Below are 11,049 nucleotides of genomic sequence, written 5' to 3'. Positions count from 1 at the left end.
TAGGTAACAGAAGATGCTTACACGTTCTCCACTGTTATACACACACTTCCGTGTTTACGTATATATACCTATGTTCTAGAGCAAAATATTTATATGCTTCGTGAATCTTTTTTCGTTTCGGTCGACCTACATATGACAAAAAATTGGGTTAGAAAATTAACCCACTTGAGGAAGCTGCTATTCTCGCACGATGACCGTATCGGAATAAAACCTTTCGCATTACAATATTTATCCGGACTAATGGCAGCGCGAAAAGTCGATATCAAGAATTAGAGTTATTCGAAACGTTTATTTTTTGACACAATATCAACTTTTGTTAAGTTAATAAGAATGTTATTATTATTATTAATTACCGATATTAATATTTCTTCTTAATTCTCAAATTGAAAAGTTCCACATATCAATTTTTCGCCAAATAATGACATCAGAAACCGCAGGTTTTCAAGTTAGACCTTTCAGAGCATCAAATATTCCTGATGTTGGCATGTAAATTATGGAAACTAAAAAATTGACGAGGATGAATATTTTCGCGATGGAGCGTGGCCTTCGCGCTGTAGTTCCGATAGACTAGACTCTCATAGCGCGGTCTTAAACATGATTGCACGTGTTATTCGCGTCTTATTACGCTTACGCGACTTAAATATCGTGAACGCGGCATCTCAGATAGCCGGACGAGTTTTGCGCTCTAGAAATGCATCATAGGAGCGCGAGTCGCAGCTAGAACGTTCATATTTAATATTCTCTATCTTCACATTGAATCGTTTTAGGAATTAGAAGGAAAACGGAAAGAGATGCAACGACGTAAGATGAATAACGATACGAATACAACAAAAGAGATATAACAACGAGAAGTAAGCTTTAAGAAAGAGAAAGATAAGGCTAAAAAATTCTACCAGCGTTGAGTGACGAAGGTCCGAAAGAAAGGCAGCGCTGCACATACTATAAAGTGCCGTGTGACTTTTTCTTTTATCTGTCCGAACGGACCAAACTTCATTTCTCGCGATTTAACCCAATCTTCACTCAAATAATCACGTGTGCGATTGGCCAGATATTTTTCATGACAAACTTTGCTGGTCCGTCTCAAAGAAGAACGAGAGGGAGAGAGGGAGAGCGAGCGAAAGAGAGATCGCGCGAGCGAGTTCAAAGTCGCTTCTCAAGTCTCTCTCTTCATCGTGCTAGCCGTAGCAGGACGAGAGATCGTATTGCATGCACGAATCGCTAGTAAGCGGAGACGATTGCACCGAGGCAAAAGGAAAAAAAAAGGAGTAAAGCAAAGAAAGAAGGAAAAAGAGAACGGCGTAGAAGAAGAGAATGGCGAAAGATGGAAGCGGGTCTGTAGGAGCTCGGCGGGGTGATCGGCGGGGAGGGATGGTATAGCCGAAGAAGGGAACCGCGCGGGGAACGGATGGCGAAGCGCAGGGCGGGGGGAAGGTAGGGCTTGCCGCCGAAAACCAACTAGCGATTGCATTAAGTAGAAGAAGCGCGATACGATGGTTCGAGCGGGCCTGGTTCGAAACGGCGAACGTCCGACTGAGAGCGGCGAGTTTCGGCGGTGGACGGGAGGGCGGCGGTGAGGGCTGGTGGGAGCCTCAAGGGGCCGAGGGGGTAACGCGCGCGAGGTGAGGATGAAAAAAGACGCGGCGGCGGCGGCGGCGGCGGCGGTGGAGGCGGCGGTGGCAGCGGCAGCGGCAGAGGGGTGGACGGAAGGGGGACGACGAAACGCGTAAGAGGAAAGAAAAAAAGGGAAGAGAGAGTGCGAGAGAGAGGAGGAGGGTTCTAGAAATTAGGTTGTTGCACCGAGCCGCCGGGTGGGAGAAACCCAAGGCCCTTGTTACCTTCCTCTACGTGAATTTAGGCCGTTGCACTTTTCGGCCCGGTACCATATGGTGGGGGGCCCAAATAGGTGGAATGCACTTGGTGGGGGCAGCGCGGCGGATAGCGCATTTAGGTGCAGCCTTCGAAGTGAAAGAGGGGGTCTCTAGCAATGAGACAGGGCCGCGCCTAGCTCGCGAATTCTGATGCGAAGTCTTACAGCCGAATTCCGGCTCTGTCACGCCTCTCCTCAACGCCAAGTCCGTCGAATTATTGCGATATACTCGAATGTTATATCGGCGATGTTAAAAACGGAATATTTCTTTTGTTCGAAGAATCAAATATTGATAAATCTGTGGAGTGACAATTTAATTCTACGAGACAAAAATATCAAAATGAAAAAAAAGTCAGGATTCAACGACGTGTCGTTCGATAATGTTCCCGATTTGAATTGGAATTAATATATTCGAGTAAAATGCAACATGTATTTTTTTAACATGTCATTTTCCATGTAATTTTCTTATCTTATATTTATAAAACAGATAAATCTCGCATAAGAATACATCAATCCAATATTAATAACCATTTCTCGTCCGGTAATTATTAATTCTCGATTAGTATGCTTGAGTTACTGCAGACTTGTATACTATCAGCTAACTCCGTAACGTGACATATGTGCGAAAATATTGCTGACGATGTGTTTGTCGCCTTCATAGTTCAGCGATTTGTCTGGAATGGAACCAACATGTAGCATACATCGTCGTTTTATGAAACGATGAATGTTATATTTTAGACCGATGACTATACTTGTAAAATTATACCAGCTGATTCTTTCCACGGATATACTATTACCGGATAAATAACATTCTAAATAATTCTTAATTTAGCACGTTTGCAAATTGCAAACTGTAATCTGCATGAAAGATATATTTTTATTTATATCCTTTAATAAAACTTTTTTATAAAATTTCTTCATATTATACCTAATTTTGTTTACACTTGACGTAAATATAGCGCGAAATATCGTTTAAATTACGCTGGACAATTAAACTTGAAGGCTAGTTTAAATTAGGTTGGACGAGATGTGATGTACTTTCGTAATAAAGTATAATAGGATATAATTGCAACAAGAATAACGATCTTTTGCTAATCTTGTATCTCAGGATTTCAACATTATCTCATCGACACCGCGTAAGAAAACATCACGAAGAAATCGAACTTTTTTCGATTCGCCTAATCGGTCATTCTGTCATAAATGTTTGCCGTTTTGATAAGTGGAAAGAATACGTTCAAATGAGTGATATTATCCGAGTCGGATAAAAAAAGGGTGATGTAACCGGACATGATAATAATGGCAATATGCCAATTTTGGCAGTTTTATCAACGCCTCGTATTTCGCTATTCGAGTAGCTGATTAATAATTCATAATGTATTCAAATTAAAGCGCAACACGGATGCGCGTCGAGCATAGGTTTTGAACTTCGTCACGCGTCCAAGATCCAATGCACATGGAAGACATGCATTCGGCTCTATTCGCGAAAAAGCGGACCTAGCAACCAAGGGAGAGGTAGTTCGGCGGGTAGGGCTGTCGTGCGCCGTGCTGAGGAGACGTAAAGAGGGTAGTAGACGTGGGAAGAGAAAAAGGAAAGAGAGAGGGAGAGAAAGAGAGAGAAAGACAGAATTCGCGAGAAAGCGAGAGAGGGACAGACGGAGGTCCGGCATTGCTTGCCACGCAATGAGGAGGGATGAGGGGTAAGGCGCGGAGGCACCGATGCATTTTGGGACTATTCGGCAGCGGTAGCTTATACGAGAGGGGGCGAGGTGGGAGATGAGGTTGGGTAGGCTTATCGAGTGCGGGGCCCTAGCAACGAGAGAGGAAGATGCCTAACAACGATGGCCGATGGAGGGGAATATCGGGTGGGCGGGTACGCGCGAGCCCGTCCGAAAACCTAGCCTGCATTTTAGGTACGCGGTTCAAACCCGGGCAAGCAGGCCCGGTCTGAAACGAAAGAAAGGAGTCGGAGGGGCCCGCGCGGTGGTGGGGGGTACGTAGGGTTCACCAGAGGTTTTCGACTTCTCCCCGACCGCAAGAAACAAGCTGGCTAGTTCGCGCGCGGGCTTCTCGCGCTGCCTGTTTCTCGATGCAATAATCTTTCGGTGCATGCAACGGTGCCGAAGGGTATACGAAACTTTAAACCGAAATCTTTATAGAAAATACCTCCTTGTAGAAATTGCTAGGATATGTTTACGATATCTCACATAGTTGAGTAATAAGGTATCGTGGTGAAAATAGTTTGAATAGCGATATTTCTGGATTAAAAATATGGTCAAAGTTAAAATCTTTCTACGAAAATGAAAAATATATGTATATACGAGACTGTCGAATTAACGCTTCTCGAATCAATCATCAAATATCTCGGAATTATTTGTTGAGAAATTATATTTTTTTATGTATATTTTGGGGTATTATTAAAATTTTCCTCGCATTATATATAGTATCCAATTTATTAAATGATCGAAGAAAAAATTTCTTATCAGCCTAAACCCGAAATAATTTAATGACTGGCTTGTGATACATATTGTTAAATAAAAATTTTTTTTAACTATAGATTTATTTCTTTTGCCTTCATTTTGCTTAACACCTATATTTGTTTGCTTTATTGTGTTAACTTCAGTATTTGTAACGCGCAGTATTTTTAGATAATCTTTGAGTATTGTGATATTAAGTAGTCTTAATACATTGAAACATGCATTTAAAAATAATCCAAGTTTGCATGTATGTTTATAAAATTTACGGTCCTCCTTTTACGAATTAACGTAAAGAGAAAATTAAGAGTGAGAATTAAGGAGTAAGTATGAAACTTTTCGGAAATGATACGTCGACGGAAGAATGAATTGCAAATGTAGCGTGACTAATCTCCAATCGAAAATTAATATCCAAGACTCGCGTTACATGTTCCGCAATCTCGATCGTTTGAATAACGTATTAACGGTAAAAGATGTATCTCCCTTTCAGTATCTCTCCGCGCGCGCATATAAAGCTGAATTCCTTATTCCCCCTTTTTCTCCCTCCTTGCATCCACGTCCCAATTCCGCTCTATAGCGATCAATTCTCTCGATCGTGAGTACGGCTACGTCGTAATCCAAACTGTTATATAGTCAAGCAAGTTACCCCGGTCTCCTCTCGCCATCGCTCTCCGCGCCACGTGAAAGGATCTCCGCCTTGCTCAAGCCGCAAATACCGTATCTCGTTGCTCATCGGTGATGATAGAGAGCCATGCGTGTAACTCACATATGTGTTTCGTATAAATTATGTGTTCACGATCGCGACAAGGCGATACATCAAATTACCTACCTACTATATATTAATTCAGGTCTGCCTCTAGCTCGATATTTCTAAATAGCGTCACTAAAGAGGCGCCGTCTCATTAACACAACTGTCTTAATTTAACCTAGTGACTCGCCACATTTCGATCCAGTGGACCGCTGAACGTTTTTCGGTCTTCTAGTTTTCATTTCCTTTCGTATCCTAATGTCCTCTATGGGCCTGAAAAAAAACTTTTGGCTCTGGACCGGAGTGTGGCGAATTAAGGACTCGAAAATAAGTGTGGCTAGCTAAGATTAATCGTTAATACAACGTCTGTGTATCAATATTTTCATTTCTTTTTTTCTATTTTTGTGACATCGTTTGTGACAAGAATTTCTAGATGTCAACGTTATAAGACTGTAGATTTTAATTAATTAACAGTACACTATAATATTAATCTCGATACGAGAACTGGTACCGCTTTGGCACCACGCGATCCTCTGAACATTACCACGACTTCTATTACTTTGCATCTCAAATTTTGAGATAATTGTTCAAAATATTGCGACAGATTTTTTTCTCAGCCGTCTTCATAACGCAAAGCTTAGCGTCCTTATGCCATGGGAATCTTAATCCTGGAATAGAATAAATCCCTTTCCCTCCTCTCTTTCTCTATCTCCCTGTCTTTCTCCGTGTCCTCCTCGCTCCCTTCGGAACTCGTTCCTTCTGCGCGCAGAACGCCAGCCATACCAGCAACGCGGAACACAAGCGAGCTCCTCCGCAAGGAGGCCATATTTCATAAGACTCGCTTCTCTCATCCGGCAGCTTTCCATGCCGCCTACTATTCCCGCCTGCGTCGTCCCTCTTCCTTTCCCTCCCCCCCCCGGGTTTCTCTCCTCTTTCTCTCTTACCTCCTTTAGTGGCCGAATAGCCGAGCTACCGAGCCCTTCTGCCGCCGTCAAGGTTTCTAGCAACGCTTGCGCGCCTCGTTCCCATCTCGTTTTCCCCATCCAATCCCATGGCCCGTGCCAAGCTCAGTACTGCCAGCCGCCGATGTAATGTTTCTTTTATTGATTTTGCGGCGGTTCGCGGAAATTATACGGCTCGCGGATATGTGTGTAGACACCCCCGCCATCATTTCCTTGTCTAGCGGGCGAGCGAACGCGCCCATTATTCTCCTCGCTTTGCGTGTAGCCTCGCTGATTTTTTTTCGCGACTTGAATGTAAAGACGGATTTAATGAGGGCATCTTCAAGGTGATGTGTCTAACGTAACTTCGTAATCTCCAACCTGTAATACGAGAGTCGTATTTCCTGTACGTTGTTACGCAATTCAGTTCTACGTCGCGAACTGACTTACCGAGGTTGAATGTTGATCGACGAAACATCTTGATTCCTTGAATTTATTCTAACGATCACATAAAACTTGCATGTATTTAATGGAATAACTTAACATTAATTATGTTAACATTAATTCGATCTTGCGCCTTTTTTTGAAGATACCAATTAATACGCTATACAGGATAAAAAATGATTACAGAGCTAAGATATTTCACCGACGAACATAAAAAGTAGAACAAGCTGATATTTAACGATGTTAAATAACTCTATTGCAAGTCTCGCATATATCATGCAGTCATGACTTTTCTCTTTCTCCGACTGAACATTGGGGATAATAAATCACATACATTTTATATAGACAATACTCCGTTCTTCGCATTTCATTTATCTCGTATTATCGTGAGGCGTCCTCGTTGATAAACATGGATTGTGGTACATGACGGTATAACCGAATCAAATCGATAGAGATTAAAAAACTACGTGGTCGTTTCGCCGCGCGTTTTTCCGTCCATGAGATTCATAGTGAATTCATGCTGATCGATCGTAGGATGGGGCGCGTCAATCGGCGCCCGCAGGAAGGAATCCGTCTGTTGCATAGGGACATCCACTGCTTCCGACGCTCGACGTCCTGTGTCCGCGTCGATAGGTCAAGGACGCTCCCACGGTTCTCGAGGTCAGGTCGACAAATCACCCTTTCCGGCGCGTAGGTCCGTGGCGGAGAAAAAAGAAGAAACCGACTCCGCGCGCGAGGGAGGCGGGATAGGTGGAGACGAGGCGCAACAGAGAAGGAGATCCGGTCTCTTCTCACCCCCGATTCGAGGGCGCAGATGGGTCTGACCCCTCGTATCTCGAAAAATCGTTTACTTCCAATGATCTCATCTTCGATCACTCGAAAGCCAGAAAGCTTTTAAAGAGTTTTGTTTTAAATATAAATATATATATATATATAAACGTTTAATTCTTTTTTATTTATATTTAAATAAAAGAATACGCAATATACGATAAGATAAAACATCTTGGATCGTGAGGTCAGAATATAAATATGAGTAAAAAAATAATTAAGAACAAGCGTAAAGACAGAGGATTAAGAATTTTTACTTTTAGGTTTATACCTATACTCTACATGTCTTCTATACCTAATACTGATCTTTTTGTGAACGTTCTATATAATTAATATTTTGTAATTGATGTGACATCGATTGTTTTAAGCCATCTTTTATTTGCGAATATTGCGACTAAGGCTGCGTTCGGGGAGCGCGCTACTAGCGCTATTGCATCATTCTATCTTTATCGCTCATCAAGTGTAGAACAAGGATAGAATAAGCAAATAGCGCTAATAGCGCGCTCCCCGAACGCAGCCTTATTCAGTACCGATTTAACAAAATCGTTAATGATCATTTCTGTACTACAAGCGATCGGAAATGATGAGCTTTTCGAAAATTAAGCTCCGAAACGCAAAATAAAGCTACATTATTAATATTATCATTATCCTAACTCACGCGATAAGAATAGATAATAAATAAATTGTTGCAAAGATAAATTATTTACAACACAAACGACATGCAAATAAATAGAAGATCATGATTTTGTGTCAACAAACGCGCACGCTGTGCGCACAGATAACGCGCATTTGGTCAGTATGACGAACAGTGCCGCGGAGAAAGGGCGATAGGTGGTGTGTTGGCGGGGACGGGGAGAGATTGCGGGCTTTGCCATATATATCGGGTGCTAGAAACGTTGGTGGTGCTCCGGAACGTACGTGACTCTCGTTTTCGCCGAGAGCCGTATAGAAAGCGAAAACGGGCTTCTACCTACATTTCGCCCATTCACGCGGAGAGGCCGACAAACGACGCCGCGAGGGTGAGGGCGAGGGGGGAGGCGGGATGCGAGAGAGGGAGGACGGGGGATCCGAGAGGGTAAGTAGGGGGGGACCGAGAGGGGCAGGTACAGAGGGAAAAAAAAGGAATAAAAAGCGAAAAGGGGGGAAAAAAACCCCGAGGAAAAGGGAAAAAGCGTAGAAAAAGGGAAAAAGCGGGCCGTGGGCCGCGGGCCGCCACCTATCTCCACAACCGGCACACTATCAAGCTTTAGAATAGCGCGCTAGAGGGGAATAAAGGGAAAAATGAAAACAGAGCGGTGCACGCACGCTCCGCGCGTGACACACGCGCACGTACGCACGCATTCACGCAAGAGCGCACACATTCATCATGGCACATACAGCGCGTTACGTACTAATAAATGCATGTATAAGAATGTACTTGTACGCGGAACCGTTTGTAAATAAGCGTGTGTGCCGCGACTGAGGGAAGAGAGTAGATAGGGGGGAGTTGCGAAAAAGGGTGATCCCTCGCGGATGGTTTGTTAAGAGAGATAGAGACAGAAACGGAGAGAGAGGGAGAGAGAAGGAGAGCGAGAAAGAGAAAGAGAGACGATAGAGGGGATGGAGAAGACGCGGGAAAGAGAAAAGGGGGAAAACAGAAACGCAGAGAAAGACAGTGTTATGCGTAACGAGGGGAAAGAAGATACTGGATTAGGGTGAACAGGTGGGTCAGACGGAGACGGCGAGCGAAGGTGGGGTGAGGAAGAGGCGGGCGGTGAAGGCGGGCGGGCGGGCGGGCGGGGAGGGAGCGGGAAGGGGTGGGTTGGTAGTGGAAGAGTGCGAGGTAAAAAGGGTGGCCAGGGGGTTGAAGCGAGCGGAAACGCGATGGGTTCGTTGCCAGGGATGAAGTACGTAGGTATTGATCTATTTAAAGCCTAGAGTTCCAAACGAGGTCCTTATTAAAAAGCGAAATAAAACGCGCTCGCTCGGAGGGCGGTACTCCATCGTCCAGGGCGTATCTTATCTCCTTTCCTATCTCGCATTTCGCTTATCCGCGTTCTCGCGCCGGCTTCCTTGGACGGCTACGCGCTTGGGAACGTATCGAACACGCCGCCACAGAAAAATTCATGAACGTCACATTACGCGTATCGCGCATAACATCCGGAACATCCGACTCATTAAAAAAAAAAAAAAAAAAAAAAAAAAATACGAGCTATCGTTATCATTTTAACACAATAATGGGATTGAATGTAAAGAAAAGACGCTTGATTTTGTTTGTGTGTCTGGAATATAATTGAGCAAAACGTTGAAAGTAACATAGCATATATTCAATTGAATAATTAAACGCCATTTTCCCACGATCTTTGGAAATAATCATCGAAAGGAAGAGTAATAGATGGTAATATTTATTACTCTCAAATGTATCTCCTAAAATACAATTTTAATACTAATTAGATTGGAGCTCGAAATTAGAGCCATCAGATTATGCAATATTTGAAAGGAAATATTTAATGCGCTAGCACTGTTGAAATATACAGGTTTCTAGATTTGCACAAATTACAACGTTTTATAAAATTCGTTATCCGTAGGAAAAAAAGTGGTTGAAAAAAATAACAAATTTTCTGAATACAAATCTGAATAAATCTGATGAACGAAGCGCGCGTGCTACGAATTTTATAAATCACCTTTCAAGAATATTTTGTTTAAAGAGAAAATCTTTTTAAAAACCTATTTTTTTTATACACGCTCAAAGATTTTTAATCAAACGTAAATTCACGACTGAAGAATCAACTTTAAATGAAAAACATTGCAACGCCGCGATTATAAAATTTTTTACAAAAAGTTAAAATTGTATTGTAAGGGACGATTTATGTGAACTAAGACATGAAAGGATAGATATTTTCTAATATATATCAATGTTCTTGCATCTGATTGAGAAAAATTGCTGGGCACTCGAAAAATTCGTTCATGCACATTCCTTTTTTTTTCTTTTTCGAAACCATCAGTGTTTTACAAATATGCGGGAATGAATGGCCAGCACTATCTCTCTTTTTCACGCTGTTAATACCGATAGCGGGACGTTCAATCAATATTTCCTCTTTTTTTTTATTTTTTAAGACTATGATACTTATAATTTCGATACGATTGTAGAAATCGCGAGAATATCGTAGTTGGCAAGTACGACTAATGAGAAGTCCAGTCGGGACGATGGATGAGAAGTAAGAAGATAATTAACAAGCAACTGCATAAAATCTGCTATTATTATCAACCTGAGATGTTCGTAAAAGTAATCCATTTATCAGGAATTACATTTTCAAAGAGGAATATTACGTTAATTTGTAAATGCTATCAAGAGATATTATTAAGCTTAAATCCGGATATACTGATCATATTCATAAAGAATACCGGTTCTGACATAATACTGCAAATTGAAATGCATTAACAGAAAATTTCAAGTCATTGATAATGTCTTTAGAGATGACAGTTATCGTGATAATTATAGTTTAAGCCCCTCCGGATGGTAGTAATAATTATATGCCTTGAATTTAACCTGGCGTTAATACTTTTTCTCATTCGATGTAAAATACCGGTATATCTAAATCGTACCGTACCATAAAGTATTTGCAAGTATATAACGTTTAATATTCGAGGTATTATGAATATTCTATATCGAAGATTCCTGATCCTATATCCATTGAAATCAAGTTATTCACTGGACAAGAATAGTCGGGATTTCGATTGTCGAGAAAACGCTCTTGGAATCTTGAATTC

This window comes from Temnothorax nylanderi, unplaced genomic scaffold, assembly GCF_030848795.1.
Source record: "Temnothorax nylanderi isolate EJ_2023f unplaced genomic scaffold, tnyl_v1.0 TNYL_tig0129_pilon, whole genome shotgun sequence".
NCBI classification, from domain to species: domain Eukaryota; kingdom Metazoa; phylum Arthropoda; class Insecta; order Hymenoptera; family Formicidae; genus Temnothorax; species Temnothorax nylanderi.
This window is presented reverse-complemented; position numbering follows the sequence as displayed.